Here is a 25,555-nt window from a genome sequence, read left to right on the forward strand (position 1 = left end):
TTTAGCGTTGGTGCGCCATTAGTAAGTGGGCAGCAACAAGATATTTTGGACAGCCTCTCCTACCCACACTCACTTTCTCCCCACTTCATTCTCTCCACCTCCTCCTTGTCTTGGGTGCCTCCTCTTTTTCACCTCATTTCCACCATAGATTCATTCAATTTAAGTGGTTAAATTACCTTGTTTTGATAGGTAAGTAAGGGGCGAAGCTATATTTATGTTGTTCTCCCTACAACAATGTGCACATGCACTTTTTATGGCCTAGCTAGATCTATGTATGTTCGTGGTGTTGCATATGTTTGTGGTGTTGCATATGTGTTTGTGTTTGGAGGTGTACCGGTATTTGAAATGCGATAGTTGCCAATATTTTGCCGAAATGTTGATTCGTTTCCGTTTCGGCGAGAATTTTGGCATTAAGCATTCTTTTTGGTCCTATTTTTAGGGAAAGTCATGCCAAATTTTTTCTTGGTTCTAAAATATCGTTTTGCTCTACCCCGCAGGCGACCATGGTCCGCATGATGACCGAAGGCATCGTGAATAGGTTTTTGAGGTCCGCGAAGGCCGAGATGCTTCAAAAGAACGAGACGGAGATAAGATGTCCGTGTCAAAGATGCAAGCTGAAGAGCCTTATTGCGGACCCGGAATCCGGGCAGGTGCGGGACCACCTGCTCTTGCGTGGTTTCATGGATGGCTATCGGTGGCAAGGTGATGAAGATGACTACGAAGTCATCCATGGGGGCCGGGTAAGAAATGAGGAAGGGCAGCAAGACAACCACCGCGGCTCGGGCGGGCGAGAAGACGAAGAATCCCCAGGATATGATCACGACAGTGATGCTGTACACAGTCATCATGTAGAAGATGCATGACATGATGATGAGGAAGATGCCGGAGCAGACGACGGGCATGATCATGAAGATGATGATGCCGGCGGAGCAGACGACGCTGGACCATCGATGGGCTAGGTGCAGGACCCTCATATTCAAGAGCTGCTTCTCAAGCAGACGGATAACGCAAGAGCTGCCGCCCGAGAGAAAGCCAAGATGGATCAACTTGAGTTAGACGCGGTTACTCCATTGTATGAAGGATGCAGGCCCGAGGATACCCGCCTAAAAGTAACGCTCATGGCTCTGGAGATGAAGGTAAAACACAAAATGACCGACGCATGCTTCGACGAGAACATGTCATTCTGGCACGAACGTCTTCCCAAGGGGAACAAGTGCCCGACCAGTTTGGAGGAGGCGAAGAAAATCGTGTGTCCTCTGGATTTACCGCATGTGAAATACCATGTGTGCATGAACAATTGCATCATTTATCGGGACGAGCACGCGGAGTCTACCATATGTCCGGTGTGCGGCGTCACTCGATACAAGAAGAGGAAGAAAGCTCCTCGAAAAGTGGTGTGGTACTTTCCGATCACTCCTCGTCTGCAGCGGTATTTCGTTGACCCTAAGGTAGCAAAGCTCCTGCGTTGGCACGCGGATAGGGAGGAGAAGAAGTGAGAAGATGACGCAAATGATCCGGAGATAGATAAAAAAGACAAGATGCTGAGTCACCCTAAGGATGCGAGCCAGTGGCACGCCATTAATGAACTTGGGAGAGCATCGGTCATCGTATATCCATTGCTGGCTCATCTTCAATACACAACACCAAAAACACCAAATTAATACAAGTTCATACATAAAGTTCATACATAAAGTTCATACAACACTTAAATGCAACAAACAAATAACTCTCTAGCTAAAGAATTTAAATGCAACAACAAATGCGATCAAGATCGCAACTAAGGTAAAAATTGATCCAACAGCATAATGATACCAAGCCTCACTATCAATGGCATATTTTCTAATCTTTCTAATCTTCAAGCGCATTTTCTCCATCTTGATCTTGTGATCATCGACGACATCGGAAACATGCAACTCCAATTCCATCTTCTCCCCCTCAATTCCTTTCAATTTTTCTTTCAAATACTCGTTTTCTCATTCAACTAAATTTAACCTCTCGACAATAGGGTCGGTTGGAATTTCCGGTTCACATACCTCCTAGATAAAAATATCTATGTCAACTTGATGGGCATAATTTGTCATAAACACGAAATGCAACAAATAGTTTTAAAAGAGAATATACCACATCTGAATCATAACAAGGATAAGGGTCGACGGGGACGGATATCAAAACCATGGCACTATGTATAACAAACAATGTACAGGTAAGATAATTATACGAGTAACTATATATCCAAATCACACAAACATCATTTTTTTATATAAAATTTCATGAACAAGAGGCTCACCACAAGGTGGTGCCGGCGACGGGACGGTGCGGGCGATCGACGGTGGTTACGACGGAGATTTAGAAGGCACTAAGTAAACCACACCTACATATGCAAACTAAGTGTTATTTTGACCTCAAATTGCATATAAATCAAATACTTCCACATATAATTCCTCCCAAATTACTAAAACCCACAATTAATCACTATATAAACCAATGCAAGAGCTAATCTAGCAATGAGAGATGAAAGGACAAAGTTGCTAACCTTTGTGATCATTTGAATGGATGGGGGCCTGCAACTCTTGATAAATTTTGGGCAAAATTGGCGATGAACTCGAGAGGAAGAAGGGAAGAACAGAGAAGAGGGAGAGGGGAAAGGGGGAAGAACAGAGTGCGGATGGACGAATGGTTTATATAGGACGACCTTTAGTACCGGTTCGTGCCACGAACCGGTACTAAAGGTGCTGGAAGGGCCCTACTCTGACAACATCCTGCCACCACTTTCTTTAGTACCAGTTCGTGGCACGAACCTGTGCTAAAGGTTCGCCATGAACCGGTACTAAAGATCTCCTCCCGCCTAGCCATTGGAACCGACACTAATGGACACATTAGTGCCGGTTCTGTTACAAACCGGGACTAATGTGTCTCACATTTGACCCTTTTTCTACTAGTGGGCGCTTCCCATCAGCATTGCACTAACCCTAGATCGGTAGGGGATTAGGTGGGGTGTACGGCTGTGCGACGAATCTCGTAATGCGAGCCGCCGCCCCCCACCTCTTTATATAGTGCAGGTGACAGGGGCCCGTCACCCATAGTGGGCTGAGCGCCCCCGATCAGGGCGTGGATCTAAGGGACCGGTGGGCCGTTGGGCCCACACGGTGGAGACCATCCTAACATTCTCCCCCTTGATCTCAACTTTTACTTTTGACCTTACATTTTTACTTTACTCGTTTCATAACAGATCAGTACATAGAACATGTTTCATCATCACAGCACAATTGCCGATAGAATCAGACAGCCACAACGTTCCTCTCTGTTTTGAAACAAATTCTGTAACCTTGGGCCCTATTATTGTCCGGAAATGTTAGACTATACCATAAAACCCATTTCGACTGTGTATTCTCCGAACACACTGGGCGGTAAGCCTTTAATAAGCAGATCTGCAAACACTTGTCTGTCGCTTTTATGCTTCAAGCATTTCTACATAATTGTGGACTTTCTCCTTTACAACGCATACTCCGTGTCAGTGTGTTTGGCATCAACACTGGACTCGTTGTCATAGGAGCGAAAAGCTTAAAATGGTTATCGCTGTTGTCAACCATTATCAACTCCGAGGTATAGGTCTCCTTAACCATTTTGCCTGTCCCTCAGCCTCATATCAAGCTATAACATATCTTTGCATCACATTGATGATAATTGTTTCATTCTTTGGAGCTTTTCCACACCAAAACTCCAAGTATGAAAGTTAGAGACAATTGTGGATTTCTCTATACATTTCACAAGTCTTGTCTTTGTACTCACAATCTTTTGAGAGCACTTATTTCTTTCAGCATGAGGCCGATATCTTTGACTCCATGCCAGTGATCTATATATGGACTGGACATTGCCAAAACAACCTGGATACGTGAACTGTGTCAGGGTAATGTATTGAGCTTCCAACAACTGAAGCATATGGTACCATATCCGTTTTCAATCTTTTCTCATCAACTCTTGGAACACAATAGTTTTCAGTTCCATTACCCTTGACTATAAGAACAAGCGTAGGTTTTCTCGCATGCATACTTTATAGAACTTTCTTAGCATGTCCATTCGACATCCCTAATACCCCTTTTATTCTTTTCTTGCTGAATCTCAATAATTATAACGAGAGACACTCTACCGAGAACATTCTTTGAACTTTGAGAACAAGAACTTCTTTTCTTCTCCTGCAGTAGATTAACATGACCACTAGCAACTAGCACAGGATTAGGAAATGAATTTCCCATTCTATAACTTTGCATGAATACAATTGTCATCTCATTTTCTTTAACCCAAAATAACATCCAATTCTTCTAACTCTAAATGTCACTGTCTATATACTTGCTCTTGTCCATAAAAGACTTCTTGAAGCAGTATCCCCTGTGTTCTTTACTTTCATCTAATGTAACTCAGATCATGATGTCGATCATGATGTGCCACTAAAACTCATTGTAATCTATTCATTCTCTTTGCACAAAATCTTTCCTTTGGAAACACATTGACCTTGTAGACCCTTTATAGCCTACTGTTTATGCTCCATTGGAAATTACTTATGAGTTCCCAAATATAGTTGGGATTCACCAATTTTATTTCATCTCATATAGTCTCTTATCATTTAGACAAACAAACACTTCTCAAAGCTCGATTGAGCACTTTAAATGAGGTGGGATCAACCTCCATTTGAATTTCACAACATAAACTTTATAGTAATCAGAAGGATCTGATTTTCTCATTCCCTGAGACCATCTGTACCTTAGGTACTCGCACTTCTTTCATATGGGGCTGTTGTTGCTCTGTCATTGCCAGAAGGCACATTAATTCTATAGTCTTTGGTATTTTCATACCATGCTCCCCCAGATTATTCCATCTTCACTAAAAATGGGGCATCTTTAAACTTTATTATTTGGGTTTGTTCTATTAAAACTTTCTTCTTTATGGCACTTTTAAGCACCGTCTTAGTATTCCTCAGTCTGCTGTCAAAAGTATAAAAGATCCAGGATTATAACTATTTCTGTTCTTTAGGGGTATTATTATGACCGTCGTACTCCTCCAGACGATCACATTCTTCATCAATGGATCACTTTAGATGCATAACATGCATCACATTATCTAAAGTATAGGGGAGTTTCATCATTCTTAATTTGTCTAATAATTCTTTCTCCCCCTCGAAATGTGGCAAGAAATTTTCTGCCACAATTTCAAAAACCATTCATGACTTTTGTGAATTGAGGAAAGTTCAATTATCTATTTCATTCGTCTGATTACTTCATGCGAAAGGAAGTTATCTGTTAACTGGTATGGGAGTACTTTTTCCTCATTCCATTTCAGAAACTCAAAAGAGGTCTTTATTATTAGTACTTTTGCGTCACACTTGCATATCATTCTTATCTTTAGGTTCGTCTGTAACTTTTATTCTCTTTGGATTTATTGAGTGCTTAATGATCATTACACATAAGGTGTACGGTCGATACTAGAAAAGAATAATAGCTACTCCATACTTTCCTCCCAGAGTGGGACACATTAAACGCACATGAGTCATCATATCTTTCTCGTGTCATATAGGATAAGTCCTTTGCATAAATTTCTCCCGCCATACAGGATTTCTGACATAATACTATGTCAACTTTACCCAGTTACGCAGGTATTTTCCCAGACTTTTCCCGCCACACGGTTTTTTATCATAATCATCTTTTCCCGCTATGCGGATAATTCCCTGTAAGGAACATAAATGCCAGAATTGGCTCTTTTGACTGCATATTCAATCATCAAATTCAGAAATAAATCCGAATGCTCTTTGACACACATGCTTGATCCGATGTTGGTCAAATATTAAACACGCATGTTGCTTGTTTTATCTCAAATCATGTTGGCTGAAATCTTCTTCATAGAGAGTACATGAAAGACATTCGTCAACCAAGACTCTCAATGATCTACCTCTTTTCTTTCTTGGATTAATATCCAAGAATTCTTTTCTTTTGAAGCCATTCTTTAGAGAGAACATACTCCCTCGCGTTATGACCTTTCTTGGTCATCTTTCAGATCATAAGTACCCATCCATTCGCTTTCACGAATGAAAGCATGGAAAACTTTTAGTCTGAGAAAAAAATTAACCAACAATCAACAATAATGAGCCTGAAAATAACCCCATGTTGGTCTGGTTAAAAAATATGCACATTAAACTTTTAAAACCTTCTTCTATATTCAAAATCACCGTTGGGCAGAATTAGAATAAAACATCATCCTTCTACATTAATTCCATATCACCGTTGGGCGGAAATGGAAATAATGCATATAACTCTTAAACAATGTGATCATAGTATTTCTATTAAACAACTTTGATAAAAAAAATTATCATCACCATCAACTTTATTGCAGCGGGAACAAGAAATATACATTTCTCTAGCTCAAGAGCTTTTCTTGATCTTTATCTGTTCTCTGAAAATTTATCACTTTGATACAAAATTTATCAGAGATTTAAGCTTCGAACATAGGACTCATAGAACTATAATATTGTTATCATTAACGTTGGTCAGAAAATAACAATACCATATTTTCACTTTAAAACAAATATATTTCTTTTGTCATATCGGAAACTATCTGCATCTTATTTCACCCACAGGGGAAAAACATTGCTAAGAACAGTTCTTCCAATTAAATTTTCCCGTTGGTTCCAATTTAATTGGAGCATAAAACTTTCACTTTGCAGCAGAAATTTTACAATATTCTATTCAGAAACAATTCTGTACTCTTTTACTCTTTAAGAAATTTTAATCGGTTGGTTAAAAAATGCATTAGAGAAGCAACAATTTAATCATTTACTTTAGTTCTATTCACTTTTAAAAGAGCACTTTTATTTTTATTTTGCAGCAGAAAACATGGATAAAAAAACATTCATGAACTTTTTATTCTCTACAGAAACTTTTATTTGCTGTTACTTTCTATTTTCTAGACAAATTTTCGTTGAATTAATTTGAATAGAAAAAATACTATGTGAAATTTGCCCAAAAACTCTGGACAAAACAAAAAATGAAACGCTTCCTGTGCTGGCCGCAAATGGCCCAGCCATTCGGAGCCCGTTTGGCTCGCGCGCGGCTGCCGGATCTGGCCCAGCGCGCCGCTGCGGCCTGACGCGGCCCAGTGACCGCCAGTGCTAGCAGCCCAGGGCGTGCGAGCCGGTCTTGCCGCACTTGTGGCCCAAAAGGGCCCATGTACACTAGGTTTTCTATCGGGACCGTTCAACAGATCGGACGATCGCCCGTGGAGATCGCTCGATCAAAAACGTAACAGTGAGGGGATCGACCGAAACCCTCGGCCATTCCCTTTCCTCCCCCCGCGCCTCCCCGGACTGCGCCGTGGGTCCTGACCTCGCCGGCCGCCGGCGACGCCGTCAAGCGCCACCACGCGCGCTGGGTGTTGGGGAACGTAGCAGAAATTCAAAATTTTCCTACGTGTCACCAAGATCTATCTATGGAGAGACCAGCAACGAGGGGAAGGAGAGTGCATCTACATACCCTTGTAGATCGCTAAGCGGAAGCGTTCAAGTGAACGGGGTTGATGGAGTCGTACTCGTCGTGATTCAAATCACCGATGACCAAGTGCCGAACGCACGACACCTCCGCGTTCAACACACGTACATCCCGGTGACGTCTCCCACGCCTTGATCCAGCAAGGAGAGAGGGAGAGGTTGAGGAAGACTCCGTCCAGCAGCAGCACAACGGCGTGGTGGTGGTGGAGGAGCGTGGCTATCCTGCAGGGCTTCGCCAAGCACCACAGAAGAGGAGGAAGAAGAGATGCAGGGCTGCACCAACGAGAGATCAAATCACGTATCTTATGGGCAGCCCCTAGGCCTCATATATATAGGGGAAGGGGAGGAGGCTGCGCCCCCTCTAGGGTTCCCACCCCTAGAGGGGCGGCAGCCCTAGATGGGTCTTGGGTGGCGGCCAAGAGAGGGGAGAGGGGGAGGCGCCCCTAGGGTGGGCCTTAAGGCCCATCTGGACCTAGGGTTTGCCCCCTCCCACTCTCCTTGCGCCTTGGGCCTTGGTGGAAGGCGCACCAGCCCACTAAGGGGCTGGTCCCTCACCACTCTTGGCCCACGCAACCTTCTGGGGTTGGTGGCCCCACTTGGTGGACCCCCGGGACCCTCCCGGTGGTCCCGGTACGTTACCGATAAACCCCGAAACTCTTCCGGTGACCAAAACAGGACTTCCCATATATAAATCTTTACCTCCGGACCATTCCGGAACTCCTCGTGACGTCCGGGATCTCATCCGGGACTCCGAACAACATTTGGTTACCACATACAAACTTCCTTTATAACCCTAGTGTCATCGAACCTTAAGTGTGTAAACTCTTCCGGTGACCAAAACAGGACTTCCCGTTGGTTCCAATTTAATTGGAGGATAAAACTTTCACTTTGCAGCAGAAATTTTACAATATTCTATTCAGAAACAATTCTGTACTCTTTTACTCTTTAAGAAATTTTAACCGGTTGGTTAAAAAATGCATTAGAGAAGCAACAATTTAATCATTTACTTTAGTTCTATTCACTTTTCAAAGAGCACTTTTATTTTTATTTTGCAGCAGAAAACATGGATAAAAAAAAATTCATGAACTTTTTATTCTCTACAGAAACTTTTATTTGCTGTTACTTTCTATTTTCTAGACAAATTTTTGTTGAATTAATTAGAATAGAAAAAAAAACTATGTGAAATTTGCCCAAAAACTCTGGAAAAATTAAAAAATGAAACGCTTCCTGTGCTGGCCGCAAATGGCCCAGCCATTCGGAGCCCGTTTGGCTCGCGCGCGGCTGCCGAATCTGGCCCAGCGCGCCGCTGCGGCCTGACGCGGCCCAGTGACCGCCAGTGCTAGCAGCCCAGGGCGTGCGAGCCGGTCTTGCCGCACTTGTGGCCCAAAAGGGCCCATGTACGCTAGGTTTTCTATCGGGACCGTTCAACAGATCGGACGATCGCCCATGGAGATCGCTCGATCAAAAACGTAACAGTGTTGATATCGACCGAAACCCTCGGCCATTCCCTTTCCTCCCCCCGCGCCGCCCCAGACTGCGCCGTGGGTCCTGACCTCGCCGGCGGCCGGCGACGCCGTCAAGCGCCACCGCGGCTGGGCTCCTTTTCTTCCCTTCCCCCTCCTTTGTCAGTGAGAGAGAGGCACGGCGGAGCCATCATCTGCTCCACACCCGCAAGGGCAATGCCCAGCCACTGGCGAGTCTCTGTACGGCCGCCGGCGACGGCGTCGAAAGCCACCGCGCCATGCGAGCCACCTCTTCTTCCCCTTGTTTCTCTGTTTCTCCACCACCTGCGTCTCCTCGCTGTTTCACCAAGGACAATGGCGACGTGAAGCAGCGGTGCCCCCTCTGTGCCCATTGCCGGTGTGCGCGAGCTCCCGTGAGAGAGCGGTGCGGTGGTGGTGCCCTTTTGCCCCCTTGGGGAGGCTGTGTTCTTCTTCCCCTCACCTCGGCTTGCCGATGCGTGTGGGGATCGAGAGGAACGGCGTGGCCTTGCGGCGGCGCACTTTGCCGGCGAGCACGAGGCCCTCTCCAGTGATTTCTTTGCCCTGTAACTTCAGGGTTCTTGTGGAGGGGGAAAGTTCTTTGATTTGCACCAAAATCCTCAACCGAAACATGGCTGATACCATTGTTGAGTCCTCTGGATCGGTTAGGGTTAAGGATTCACGGTAGTATTTACCTTTTCCTTGGATTGATGAGCCCGATGGGTGTCCATGGTGGATGGCGGCGGTAGTGATGGCATATCGTGGTGGTTGAAGTGGTGGCGGCGCTTCCCATCAGCACTGCACTAACACCCTAGATCGGTAGGGGATTAGGTGGGGTGTACGGCTATGCGATGAACCTCGTAATGCGAGCCGCCGTCCCCCACCTCTTTATATAGTGCAGGTGACAGGGGCCCGTCACCCATAGTGGGCTGAGCGCCCCCGATCAGGGCGCAGATCTAAGGGCCCGGTGGGTCATTGGGCCCACACGATGGAGATCATCCTAACATGAAATAGCTACAAGGCAGATAGTTTTTTTCAAGGATCAGCCTCTGAGTCTCTCCATCCTCATATGGACATATCCATAATATTATTAAAGACTTAAAGTTAATGCAAGACAACAAGGCCAATGTCATCAACATGCAAAGTACATGACCTGGAGACCAACAACAAAATCATTACAAAATATGAAGTAAACACCTACGAATAAGATGTATTCTCTACACCTTCAAGAAGGGACATCATGCTCGCACTACTAGGGAAATCCTTATACACGCTTGTTAAAAAAGGGCCCTAGTGCTAAATAGCAGTAGCGTATGCAGGTTAAACGCGCTACAGATACATACGTAGCAGTAGCGCGTCTCCCTTTAAACGCACTACTACTAAAATTCTCACTACAAAGCCGATAGGCTACATATAGTAGTAGAGGTCTTTTAGAAACGGCACTACCGCTAAGATTATTTTAGCAGCGCATTTACGGTGAAAGGCGCTACTGCTAATGAAAAGAAGATAAAATGAAAAACAAATAGAAAAGTAAATGAAAATGAAAGAAATAGAAAAAGAAGAAAATAAAAAATAAAATGTAAAGAAAAATAAATGAAAAAAGGGAAAAAAATGGAGAAATGCATAGCAGTAGCGTCTGTTCATAAGAGGCGGTGTAGATAATGTAGTAGTAACGCCTGTTTAGACCCCCGCTATAGAAAGATAAAAGGAAATAAGAAAAGAAAAGGAAAATACATAGCTATAGCAGTAGCGTGTTTTGTAAAAATCGCTATAGCTAACTTAGCTATAGCGCTTTTTCTGAAACGCGCTACTGAAACGCGCTACGACTAAGTTTGACTTAACCCAAAAGCGGTCCCCCCGGCCACCACTTCTCCCCCAAATCCCTCGGCCCACTTCGCCGCCGTCTCCTGCCGATGTCGACGCCCCGGAACCACCCGAGCCATGCACCGTCGACGCCACCAAATCCGCCCCAACGCCACCGGAGCCGCGCTGCCTCATCAACGCCACCGGAGCCGCCCTCGGCGCCATCGGAGCCACCCTCGACTGCCCTGCCTCCCTCGCCACAACTGCCTCCCTCGCTGTCACCGGAGACGCCCCTGCCTCCCTGGCCACCACCGGAGCCATCCTCTGTAAGCCCCCACCCCTCCTCTCTCTCTCATGCATAACATAAACATTGGACGGAGAACTAGCTAGCTAGGTTAACTAGTTTAATTAGGTTAATTATCTAGGTTAGTGCAAAAATTTAGTTAGGACTTTGACAGAGAACTAGTTAGGTTAACTAGTTTAATTAGGTTAATTATCTAGGTTAGTGCAAAAATTTATTTAGGGCTCTGACAGAGAACTAGCAAGGTTAACTAGTTTAATTAGGTTAATTATCTAGGTAAACTAGGTTAACTAGCTAGATTAAATAGCTAGGTTAATTAGGTTCGTTAGGTTAACAAGCTAGGTTAAATAACTAGGTTAATTAGGTTCGTTAGGTTAACAAGCTAGGTTAACTAGGTTCGCTAGGTTAGAGGAAAAAATTATTTTAGAGCATTAGGTCAGAAGGGTTAGAGAATTGGAGTTCCTTTGCAATTTAATTGGGTTCTATCCTATGGAAAGAAGTGTTACAAAAAATAATGTGTGCGTGTGTGTGTGTGAGAGAGAGGAATAGCTAGAATAGAATTTGGGTTCTATCCTAGGTAGAGAAGTGTTTAGTGTGGTCATTTTGCGAAGGTTTTTTATTTTTGAAAAGACCACTATTTTTCTAGGAAAATAATTTTGGCAAGTTTTATTTTAAAGATGATCCCTTCCTAGAATTCTATTGTTGATTATATCTTTTCATTGAATTAGTCATGTTATATCTTTTCATTGAAGTGGTTCGATTGTGCCCAAGTGGCCTTTTGTTGTTTCCAGGGAATGAAGCCGAGTGGCCTATGTTTTGCCGAAATGTTGATTCATTTCCGTTCTGGCAAATTTCAGGTGCTCGATTTGTCCAGTTTTTAGCAAAGGTCATGTCGAAATTTTCTATGAATTTCTACATGACTTGTGCTACAAACTATGACATATCGAGTCACCGGGATTTGCCGCACCGGGTAGGAGTCAACGTTCCAGAAAGACATAGGTCTTTTTTATGTCATTATTCATTTTATTAGGTCTAGAATTAATTGACTAGATTTAATCGTAGGAAACATGGCTAAAACGATGAAGGATAGGGTTCTGGTGATTGCGATAACGTCTACCTGGTGAAAACGAATTTTTGAGCCTTGTCGACGATCAACGGATGTTGTTGCTGGGCCCACCTGTCACATCGGAGACTGAGACCGCCATCCAGACCGGCGCTGAGACTGAGACCAGTGCCGAGACTAGCGGAGCCGGTATAGAACCGAAAGCAAAGAGGCAACGGCGCCCAAACCAGCTCATGACTACTATACTGGTGGTCACGGAGGTGGACGACGACATTTTTGAGCCAACAGCGCCCGCGAAAGCGCGCGCGTGCCACGACAATCAAATAGGCTGCATTGTACGGACAACCGCCACCATCAACGATGAGAAACTAAAGAAGATAGATAATATGAGGCCTTCCCTCCTAAAGAAGCTGAAGGAAATATGCCCTAGAGGCAATAATAAAGTTATTATTTATTTCCTTATTTCATGATAAATGTTTATTATTCATGCTAGAATTGTATTAACCGGAAACATAATACATGTGTTAATACATAGACAAACAGAGTGTCACTAGTATGCCTCTACTTGACTAGCTCGTTAATCAAAGATGGTTATGTTTCCTAACCATAGACAAAAAGTTGTTATTTGATTAATGGGATCACATCATTAGGAGAATGATGTGATTGACTTGACCCATTCCATTAGCTTAGCACTCGATCGTTTAGTATGTTGCTATTGCTTTCTTCATGACTTATACATGTTCCTATGACTATGAGATTATGCAACTCGTGTTTACCGGAGGAACACTTTGTGTGCTACCAAATGTCACAACGTAACTGGGTGATTATAAAGGAGCTCTACAGGTGTATCCAAAGGTACATGCTTGGTTGGCGTATTTTGAGATTTGGATTTGTCACTCCGATTGTCGGAGAGGTATCTCTGGGCCCTCTCGGTAATGCACATCACATAAAGCCTTGCAAGCATTGCAACTAATGAGTTAGTTGCGAGACGATGTATTACGGAATGAGTAAAGAGACTTGCCGGTAACGAGATTGAACTAGGTATTGAGATACCGACGATCGAATCTTGGGCAAGTAACATACCGATGACAAAGGGAACAACGTATGTTGTTATGCGGTCTGACCGATAAAGATCTTCGTAGAATATGTGGGATACAATATCAGCATCCAGGTTCCGCTATTGGTTATTGACCGGAGACGTGTCTCGGTCATGTCTACATTATTCTCGAACCCGTAGGGTCCGCACGCTTAAGGTTTCGATGATAGTTTCATTATGAGTTTATATGTTTTGATGTACTGAAGGAGTTCGGAGTCCTGGATGAGATCGGGGACATGATGAGGAGTCTCGAAATGGTCGAGACATAAATATTGATATATTGGACGACTATATTCGGGTGTGATAAGCTCGTCGTGCCCAGACACCACGTGATGATCGGGTGTGATAAGCTCTACGTCCATCTACAACGGGTGCAAGCCAGTTTTTGTACACGCAGAATACTCAGGTTAAACTTGACGAGCCTAGCATATGTAGATATGGCCTCGGAACACTGAGACCGAAAGGTCGAGCGTGAATCATATAGTAGATATGATCAACATAGCAATGTTCACCATTGAAAACTACTCCATTTCACGTGATGATCGGTTATGGTTTAGTTGATTTGGATCACGTGATCACTTAGAGGATTAGAGGGATGTCTATCTAAGTGGGAGTTCTTAAGTAATATGATTAAATTGAACTTAAATTTATCATGAACTTAGGCCTGATAGTATTTTGCAAATTGTGTTGTAGATCAATAGCTCGCATTGTTGCTTCCCTGTGTTTATTTTGATATGTTCCTAGAGAAAACTAAGTTGAAAGATGTTAGTAGCAATGACGCGGATTGGATCCGTGATCTGAGGTTTATCCTCATTGCTGCATAGAAGAATTATGGCCTTGATGCACCGCTAGGTGACAGACCTATTGCAGGAGCAGATGCAGACGTTATGAACGTTTGGCTAGCTCAATATGATGACTACTTGATAGTTTAGTGCACGATGCTTAACGGCTTAGAATCGGGACTTCAAAGACGTTTTTCAACGTCATGGACCATATGAGATGTTCCAGGAGTTGAAGTTAATATTTCAAGCAAATACCCGAGTTGAGAGATATGAAGTCTCCAACAAGTTCTATAGCTAAAAGATGGAGGAGAATCGCTCAACTAGTGAGCATGTGCTCAGATTGTCTGGGTACTACAATCGCTTGAATCAAGTGGGAGTTAATCTTCCAGATAAAATAGTGATTGACAGAATTCTCTAGTCACCATCACCAAGTTAGTAGAACTTCATGATGAACTATAATATGCAAGGGATAACGGAAACGATTCCCAAGCTCTTCGTGATGCTAAAATCTACGAAGGTAGAAATCAAGAAAAAAATCAAGTGTTGATGGTAGACAAGACCACTAGTTTCAAGAAAAGGGCAAAAGGAAGAAGGGGAACTTCAAGAAGAATGGCAAGAAAGTTGCTGCTTAAGTAAAGAAGCCCAAGTCTGGTCCTAAGACTGAGACTAAGTGCTTCTACTGCAAAGGGACTGGTCACTGGAAGCGGAACTACCCCAAGTGATTGGCGGATAAGAAGGATGGCAAAGTGAACATAAGTATATTTGATATACATGTTATTGATGTGTGCTTTACTAGTGTTTATGGCAACCCCTCAGTATTTGATACAAGTTTAGTTGCTAAGATTAGTAACTTGAATCGGGAGTTGCAGAATGAACAAAGACTAGTTAAGGGTGAGGTGACGATGTGTGTTGGAAGTAGTTCCAAGATTGATATGATCATCATCGCACACTGCCTATACTTTCGGGATTAGTGTTGAACCTAAATAAGTGTTATTTGGTGTTTGCGTTGAGCATGAATATGATATGATCATGTTTATTGTAATACGGTTATTCATTTAAGTTGGAGAACAATTGTTGTTCTGTTTACATGAATAAAACCTTATATGGTTACACACCCAATGAAAATGGTTCATTGGATCTCGATCGTAGTGATACACAAATTCATAATATTGAAACCAAAAGATGCGAAGTTAATAATGATAGTGCAACTTATTTGTGGCACTGCCGTTTAGGTCATATTGGTGTAGAGCGCATGAAGAAACTCCATGCTGATGGGATTTTGGAATCACTTGATTATGAATCAGTTGATGCTTGCGAACCATGCCTCATGGGCAAGATGACTAAAAACGCCGTTCTCCGGAACAATGGAGCGAGCAACTGACTTATTGGAAATAATACATACTGATGTATGCGATCCGATGAGTGTTGAGGCTCGCAGCAGGTATCATTATTTTCTGATCTTCACATATGATTTGAGTAGATATGATTATATCTACTTGATGAAACACAAGTCTGAAATATTTGAAAAGTTCAAAGAATTTCAGAGTGAAGTGGAGAATCATCGTAACAAAAATAAAAGTTTCTAGGATATGATCGCAGAAGTAAAATATATGAGTTACGAGTTTGGCCTTCAGTTAAAACAATGTGAAATAGTTTCACTACTCACGCCACCTGGAACACCACAGTGTAATGGCGTGTCCGAACGTTGTAACCGTTCTTTATTAGATATGGTGTGATCTATGATGTTTCTTACCGATTTACCACTATCGTTTTTGGGGTCATGCATTAAAGACAACTGCATTCACGTTAAAAAGGGGCACCATCTAAGTCCGTTGAGACGACACAATATGAACTGTGGTTTGGCAAGAAACCAAAGTTGCCGTTTCTTCAAGCTTGGGGTTGCGATGCTTATGTGAAAAAGTTTCATCCTGATAAGCTCAAACCCAAATTGGAGAAATGTGACTTCATAGGATACCCAAAGGAGAAAGTTGGGTACACCTTCTATCACAGATCCAAAGGCAAGACATTCATTGCTAAGAATGGATCCTTTCTAGAGAAGGAGTTTCTCTCGAAAGAAGTGAGTGGGAGGAAAGTAGAACTTGATAAGGTAATTGTACCTTCTCCCTTATTGGAAAGTAGTTCATCACAAAAATCTGTTCCTATGACTAATACACCAATTAGTGAGGAAGCTAATGATGATGATCATATAACTTCAGATCAAGTTACTACCGAATCTCGTAAGTAAACTAGAGTGAGATCCGCACCAGAGTGGTACGGTAATCCTGTTCTGAAAGTCATATTACTAGACCATGACAAACTTGCGAACTATGAGGAAGCGATGATGAGCCCAGATTCCGCGAAATGGTTTGAGGCCATGAAATCTGAGATAGGATCCATGTATGAGAACAAAGTATGGACTTTGGTTGACTTGCCCGATGATCGGGAAGCCATAGAAAATAAATGGATTTTCAAGAGGAAGACAGACGCTGATAGTAGTGTTACTATCTACAAAGCTAGACTTGTCGAAAAAGGTTTTTGACAAAGTTCAAAGGTATTGACTACGATGAGATTTTCTCACTTGTATTAATGCTTAAAGTCTGTCCGAATCATGTTAGCAATTGCCACATTTTATGAAATCTGGCAAATGGATAACAAAACTGCAATCCTTAATGGATTACTTAAAGAAGAGTTGTATATGATGCAACCAGAGGAAGGTTTTGTCAATCTAAGGTGCTACAAAATATGCAGCTCCAGCGATCCATCTATCACTACTAGAAAAAGGGCTATAGATGGGATTGACACTAATGGCGCACCAGACAAGCGGTGCGCCATTAGTATATACTAATGGCGCACCACCTTCTGATACGCCATTAGAGTTGAAACTACTAATGGCGCACCTGGCCCAGGGTGCGCCATTAGTATCAAATTTTTTTTGAACTAGTGCGCCTGTCCAAACATACTAATGGCGCATCCAGACACAGTGCGCCATTACTAGTTGTAACTAGTAATGGCGCACCTGTCGGAAAGTGCGCCACTAATGTTGTTTTTTTATTATATTTTTTATTCCTTTTTTTGCAAAACTACTAATGGCGCACTGTTCGACCGTGCGCCATTACTAGTTTAAACTAGTAATGGCGCACTGTGGGAACAGTGCGCCATTAGTATGTTTTTTTGCAAAACTACTAATGGCGCACCACCAGAAGGTGCGCCATTAGTAACCTGGATTACTAATGGCGCATTTAGAGTTGGTGCGCCATTAGTAAGTGGGCAGCAACAAGATATTTTGGACAGCCTCTCCTACCCACACTCACTTTCTCCCCACTTCATTCTCTCCACCTCCTCCTTGTCTCGGGTGCCTCCTCTTTTTCACCTCATTTCCACCATAGATTCATTCAATTTAAGTGGTTAGGTTAAATTACCTTGTTTTGATAGGTAAGTAAGGGGGGAAGCTATATTTATGTTGTTCTCCCTACAACAATGTGCACATGCACTTTTTATGGCCTAGCTAGATCTATGTATGTTCGTGGTGTTGCATATGTTTGTGGTGTTGCATATGTGTTTGTGTTTGGAGGTGTACCGGTATTTGAAATGCGATAGTTGCCAATATTTTGCCGGAATGTTGATTCATTTCCGTTTCGGCGAGAATTTTGGCATTAAGCATTCTTTTTGGTCCTATTTTTAGGGAAAGTCATGCCAAATTTTTTCTTGGTTCTAAAATATCGTTTTGCTCTACCCCGCAGGCGACCATGGTCCGCACGATGACCGAAGGCATCGTGAATAGGTTTTTGAGGTCCGCGAAGGCCGAGATGCTTCAAAAGAACGAGACGGAGATAAGATGTCCGTGTCGAAGATGCAAGCTGAAGAGCCTTATTGCGGACCCGGAATCCGGGCAGGTGGGGACCACCTGCTCTTGCGTGGTTTCATGGATGGCTATCGGTGGCAAGGTGATGAAGATGACTACGAAGTCGTCCATGGGGGCCGGGTAAGAAATGAGGAAGGGCAGCAAGACAACCACCGCGGCTCGGGCGGGCGAGAAGACGAAGAATCCCCAGGAGATGATCACGACGGTGATGCTGTACACAGTCATCATGTAGAAGATGCAGGACATGATGATGAGGAAGATGCCGGAGCAGACGACGGGCATGATCATGAAGATGATGATGCCGGCGGAGCAGACTACGCTGGACCATCGATGGGCTGGGTGCAGGACCCTCATATTCAAGAGCTGCTTCTCAAGCAGATGGATAACGCAAGAGCTGCTGCCCGAGAGAAAGCCAAGATGGATCAACTTGAGTTAGACGCGGTTACTCCATTGTATGAAGGATGCAGGCCCGAGGATACCCGCCTGAAAGTAACGCTCATGGCTCTGGAGATGAAGGTAAAACACAAAATGACCGACGCATGCTTCGACGAGAACATGTCATTCTGGCACGAACGTCTTCCCCAGGGGAACAAGTGCCTGACCAGTTTGGAGGAGGCGAAGAAAATCGTGTGTCCTCTGGATTTACCGCACGTGAAATACCATGTGTGCATGAACAATTGCATCATTTATCGGGACGAGCACGCGGAGACTACCATATGTCCGGTGTGCGGCGTCACTCGATACAAGAAGAGGAAGAAAGCTCCTCGAAAAGTGGTGTGGTACTTTTCGATCACTCCTCGTCTGCAGCGGTATTTCGCGGACCCTATGGTAGCAAAGCTCCTGCGTTGGCACGCGGATAGGGAGGAGAAGAAGCGAGAAGATGACGCAAATGATCCGGAGATAGATAAAAAAGACAAGATGCTGAGTCACCCTAAGGATGCGAGCCAGTGGCAAGCGTTGAACTTCGAATACCCAGAATTTGGGAAGGATCCAAGGAACATTGTGCTGGGCGCGAGCACCGACGGAGTCAATCCGTTTGGCAGCCAGAGAAGCACACATAGCACCTGGCCTGTGTTTGTGTGGATGTACAACCTTCCCCCCTGGTTGTGCATGAAGAGGAAGTACATTCACATGAGTATGCTAATTGAAGGGCCGAAACAACCAGGGAACGTAATCAATCTGTATCTGGGGCTGCTGAAGGAGGAGCTAGACACACTGTGGAAAATGCTAGCGAATACGTGGGACACCGCAGAGAAAGAATATTTCCCTATGAGAGCCGCACTGCTCACGACGGTGCATGACTATCTCGGTTACAGATATCTCGCGGGGCAGGTAGTCCACGGATTTTCTGGATGCATAAGGTGCGTGGATGACACAATGTATCGCCAGCTAGGTAGAGATCCCGGGTCTTCGAAAACCGTGTTCATGGGACATCGATGGTGGCTTCGCGACGATGACCCATGGAGGAAACGCATGGATCTGTTCGATGGTGAAACCGAACCCCGAAAACGCCCGTGTACGAGGAGCGGCGAGGAAATAGACAAGCTGTTGAAAAATTGGAAAGACTGCCCACTGCCGGGAAAGAAGCAAAAGGCGCCAGAGCCGGGAAAGAAGCGAAAGGCGCCAGAGCCGCTGCTGAAGGTATGGAAAACGAGGTCTGTTTTCTGGGACTTGCCGTGCTGGAAGATCCACCGTGTGCCTCACAGCCTTGATGTCATGCATATCACGAAGAACGTGTGCGAGAGTCTGCTTGGTACCCTGCTCAACATGCCAGAGAGGACCAAAGATGGGCCGAAAGCAAGGGCAGACTTGAAATCAATGGGCATCAGGCAGGAGCTTCACGCTATATATGATGATGATGATGATGATGATGATGATGATGAGGCGAAGCAGGACACAGAAAGTCGTCGCAAAGGCAAAAACGCCAAGAAGACATGAAATGACTACCCTCCCGCGTGCTTCACTCTAAGTCAGGAGGAGATCGAGCAGTTTTTCACCTGCCTCCTAGGAGTAAAACTTCCTTACGGTTACGCGGGGAAGATAAGCAGATACCTAGACCCAGCGAAGCAGAAGTTCAGCGGGATGAAGTCTCACGACTGTCACGTGCTGATGACGCAGATACTTCCAGTTGCAATCCGTGGGATCATGGACGCGCACATCCATGAAACGCTATTTGGCCTATGCAACTTTTTCGACGTCATCTCTCGGAAGTCGATTGGCGTGAGGCAACTCAGAAGGCTACAGGAAGAGATCGTGGTGATACTATGCGAGCTTGAGATGTACTTCCCGCCCGCATTCTTCGACGTTATGGTGCATCTGCTGGTCCATATCATGGACGATATCATCCAACTCGGGCCGACGTTCCTGCACAGCATGATGCCGTTCAAAAGGATGAATGGTGTCATCAAAGGATACGTTCGCAACATGTCACGTCCAGAGGGAAGCATAGCCAGGGGCTTTCTGACCGAAGAGTGCATCTCCTACTGCACGAATTATCTAGGCATCAAGAACACCGTTGGTCTGCCCGTCAACAGGCACCTCGGCAGGCTCGCTGGATGGGGTCACCGTGAGGGTCGCCGCGAAATGCATAGACGTGGGTCGACTTGCCGACTTTGAAAGAGCAAACCTAGTCGCGCTACAACACATAGACGTGGTCGATCCTTGGGTGGTAGAGCACAAAACCTTTATTAAGAAGACGTACAATGACCGAGGCCAACAGAGGACGGACGGAGATATACTCAAAGAGCACAACTCATGTTTCACACGTTGGTTCAAGCAGAAGCTTCTGTAGTACCCTTTACATGAGGATTCTTACGCGGAAGAACAACTCATATTCGCCTTGTCACAGGGCGCCGAGCACAACCTGATGACCTATGAGGTGTACGATATCAACGGCTACACATTCTACACCGAGGCCAAGGACATGAAGAGCGATGGTTATCAGAACTCCAGGGTAACGATGGAATCCTACACCGGTAACGACAAGGACAGATACTACTAAAGGATCGAGGAGATCTGGGAGCTGAGCTACGCTGGAGAGAAGGTCCCGATGTTCCGTGTCAGATGGGCGAAGAGCGTCCTAAAAGAAGACCGGTATTTCACCACCATGGTTATACCCAAAGCCAAATCCAAGACCGCGGGCGCAAATGTCACCGCGAAAAATGAGCCATGGGTACTGGCTTCCCAAGTGGACCAGTGCTTCTTCATTACCGACCCGTCAAAGCCCAGTCGTGTTGTCGTGAGGAGAGGCAAAAGGAAGATCATCGGAATGGATGGAGTAGCCAATGAGCAAGACTTCGACAAGTACGGCGACCCGAGGATCGAACATGACGACAATGATGAAGTAGCAGCATACACCACAAGAAGAAGCAGGACCACCCTACCTAAAGGACGTCCGTTCCACAGAAGAACTCCATTTGCAAAAAAGAAGGGCAAGAAGATTGTGAACAGATAGCTAGCTAAGATCGATTGTATTTAAATCGTAGCCTTCATTTCTCGATTGTATTTCATGGGCACTTTTTGAACTATCATGAATATTTTTAAATTTCATGGACACTCGATCTCGATCCCCCTCCATCTCGATCGCTATCCCACCTCGCCAGATCCGGTCCCCCTCGCCGCCGAGCACCCCCCGGTCCACCGGCTGCCGCCGCCGACCCCCACACCCTCGATTCCCCTACTCAACCGCCGCCGCTGACCCCCCGCACCCCTCCCCTACTCAACCGTCGCCGCCGACCCCCCGCACCCCGCGCACCCTCCCCCGCTCCACCTGCATTACTGTTTGATGATATTTTTTAAAAAATTATTACTGTCTTATAAAAAACTATTACTGTTATGATTTAAACAAGTTTGAACATATTTAAACAAAAATAAGTATCAAACAACATTTTAAATGCATAAAAAAATTGTGGAGCCTGGGAATCAAACCGAGGACCTCCTGGTGTGAGAACTGGCTACTGACCAGTTGAGCTAGTAGAGGGAACTTGGTGTGGATTAGGTCAGGTGGAAGATAACCTGTTGGCTCAAGCAGAAATCAAAAAAAAATACTAATGGCGCACCAGGGTGAGGTGCGCCATTAGTATGGATGTACTTATGGCGCACCGAGGGGTGGTGCGCCATTAGTATTGTGCCACCCCCATCCATATTTCCTCCCTGGCCCAAACCTATCCCCTCTCTCTCCCTCGCCCTCGCCCTCGATCCCCTTCCCCTCTCCTCTCCCGGCGCCGCTGCCCCGCCGCCTCGACGCCGCGACGCCGCCCCGTCGTCCTCGTCTCCTCCCAAACGCGATCTGGATCAGGGCGCCTTGCCCCTGCGCCCATCGCCGGCGCCCCGTCGTCCCTGTCGCCCGTCTCCAACCACCGCCGCCTGAGGCCCCGACGTCGGCGCCGCTCTCCCCGTCGCCCCACCTCGTTGGACGCCATCGCCCCGCCGCCCTCGTCGCCGGCGGCCCGGACGCCGCCCCGTCCACACCACCGTCGCCGGAGCACCACCACCACCCAGACCTCGTCGCCTCCTCCCCTGCGTCGTCGTCCCCGACATCCTCCCGGCGCCCCACTGCCCTATCCCTACGGCCCCCGTGAGCTCCCCCTCCTCCTCTCCCCCTCTCCCCCTCGCGCGCACGCGCTTACATCGTTTTGAGGTAGTTGGTTTGGAAGTAGTACAAAAGTATTATTCCGATCTGTGGCTGCCTTTTTGGGTTAGTTTTTGTTCGTTCCTCGGAGTTCAGATTGTCGTATTGGTGCATCTGTCAGTCAAGCGCGCGCTGCTGACCAGTTGATCATCGGAACATAAACATCAACCAACTACCTAAGGCATTAACCATACCTGACAACGAACTATACATATTTTTTTGTTAAGCTTTCAGTGCCACTAGCATATAACGAACTATACAGATTGTGTAGTTATTCTGTCATCTTCCTTTAGTACTGGGCCATGGGGGAATACCAGAAGAAGCAAACAAACGTTATGTATCCTCCTTAGTAAGAAGGAAGCAATGGCCACTTTCACTTGAACAACAATTGAAGGCAGTCTGATATGTAGGACTTGCCATGTGCTGTGTAGTTTAGCTCCATTATTGTTCTCATATGTTGCCACCTTTTTTTGGGGTAGTTTTTGTTTGGAGATTGCAATTGGAATTGTTGTATTTGGTGCATCTGTCAGTCAACTGCTGCTGACCAGTTGATCGTCGTAACTTAAATCATCAACCAACTATGCAAGGGAATTAACCAGATTTGACAATGTTTAATCACAACTGTTTTAAAGCTTTTTCAGTACAACATGGGTCCATAATTGGCACAGATTCTGTTATTGAAGTTTCATGCTCCCAACTAACACTCATAATGCACCCATGGTATTATTTTCCAGCTTCTTACCTAGGTGCTTCTGTATTGTGATTATTTTGTTTCGAGGGACTATAAAAATGCTTCCATTTATCAACAGAATTCCGGTTCTGTTTTGAAAGTTGGCGACACAGAAGATGCATCAGCGTCTTGCTGCCATGCTTAGTTTTTTTATCCATTCTCAGTTTTCTATCTGTCATACCAATATTAGTTATGGTGAGTTGTGTTCTCAGGTTTACGTTGCAATGGGCACTCTTCTTGTAAACACAAATTCAGATTTATATACTATATGCTGGCATGACTGTTTTTATTAGGCAGGACAGTGCAGTAGTTGATGTATCTTGGGTTAATATTAACCTAACTATTCTTTTTTCCTTAGGTTAATATTAAAATGTCCAGTGTATATATATATATTTGAAAATGATTGCTGCTAGATGTTAATTTGCTGGTACTAGCTAGAATTTGGCACTGAAAAGCAAAAGCAAAAGCTAATTAACTGCTGGGTAATAGCACTGGTACTAGGTAGCTAAAATATGTGTTCTGAAACACTAAGAGCAGAAACACTTACTACATACATATGCTCAAGAAACACTTACTAACCAGAAAAGGTTTTGACTTGAAATGTTAATAGCACAGAGAGCACCACAAGTTAAACACCTCAATCTGTTAGTATTTGTCTGCATTTTCTCACATTCTTCTTGTATCTGATCCAGTATTTCTTGTAGTGGTTTGTCCAAAATGTTGAATGATACTGCATGGAGATGCATATATTGTTTCACCTCTTCACATGCCAATGTATTTTCCATGTTGTGATGGAGGCCTTTTTGCCTTGTCCACCCGAGAGGCCCTTGAGTTTGCTAGAATGTCGATTAACTTCCGTTCCAGCAAATTCGGGTACTCCATATGTCCTATTTTCAGCAAAGGTCATGCTGAAATTTTCCGTGAATTTTAGCATGACTTTGCTAAAAATAGGACATATGGGGTACTTGTGACTAATGCATGGGCCGGGGTATCTTAGTAGTTAATTAAGTAGGATCAAGTGCCCCGGCGTACTTGTGACTAATGCATGGCTTTTAGGGTGCCTCGGTGTCGATAAAAACCGAAATGATGAAAGCTTAGGCTTTTAGGGTGCCTCGGCGTCGAAAAACCCTCAATGATAAAAGCTTAGCTTTTAGGATGCCTCGGTGTCGACAAACCCTAAATGATGAGACCATGATCTTGTTCCTTGACAATAACCAACTTTTTGACCAAACTTTGTTCCTATTTAGAGAGAAACATGGCCAACAACGATGAGGCCGGGGGTTCGGGCGGCAAGGCATTCTGGAAGCTGTCCCAGGAGATGGAGGAACAACCTCACTTGTATGAGGACGCCGCCTTCCCCACCGATCCTGAGACCACTGATGGTACCGCCGAGGATGACCCCACTGATGCCACCACTGATGGTGCCGCCGAGGATGCCACCACTGATGATGGCGGCGCACGCACAGATGGCAGCCAACCGAAGAGGCAACGGAAGGACCGGCGCCCGACCGTGCTCCGCACCCTCAAGGAGGAAGTTACTGAAGTGGACTCCGACGGGAATCCAACGGCGCCCGAACGAATAGTCAAGGGGTACTCGCTTCAGCTCGGGTGCATTCTCCGGAGCACCGTCTCGATCAACACCGAGAACCTGAGGCATCCTGACCGAGGGAATTTGCGCAACCTCCTCTTCACGAAGCTGCACGAACGATACAAGTTCCCCGCTGAATTTGAAAACACAAGCCTCAAAGGGAATAAAGTGAACAATGCTGCCCTCACGAAGATGAGCAAGGCCCTGTCTACTTGGAAAAGCAATGTGAAGAGAATGATCGAGAAAGGTGAGAGTTATGAGAAGATCAAGGAGAAAAATCCTTCGATCACCGAAGATGACTAAAACGACTTCAAGATCAATTGCTCGAGCACCGCAAACTCCGAATCAAGTAAGTGGGGGAAAGAAATGCGGGAGCTGAACTTAGGGGAACACACACTCGGTCCCAGCGGTTACAGAGTGGCGGAGCCTATATGGGACAAGGAGGAGGCAGACCATGCCGAGCAAGGCCTACCGCCCCTCTTCGATAAATACGGTGACAAGCAGACCAGGAACTTTGTCAGGGCCCCGTACAAGAAGGACCCGAAAACAAAGGAGCTTACCACGGATCCGAAGACCAGGGCGCTTGAGCTTGTTCTGGTAAGGAATACACCCCCGCGTAATTAGCTCCATATGGTTGCATTCTAATTAATGAAGCCAAATTTCTAAATGGTTCACATTCCTTCCATAG

The sequence above is a fragment of the Triticum urartu genome, chromosome 3 (genome assembly GCF_003073215.2).
Source record: "Triticum urartu cultivar G1812 chromosome 3, Tu2.1, whole genome shotgun sequence".
Classification (NCBI taxonomy): Eukaryota; Viridiplantae; Streptophyta; class Magnoliopsida; order Poales; family Poaceae; genus Triticum; species Triticum urartu.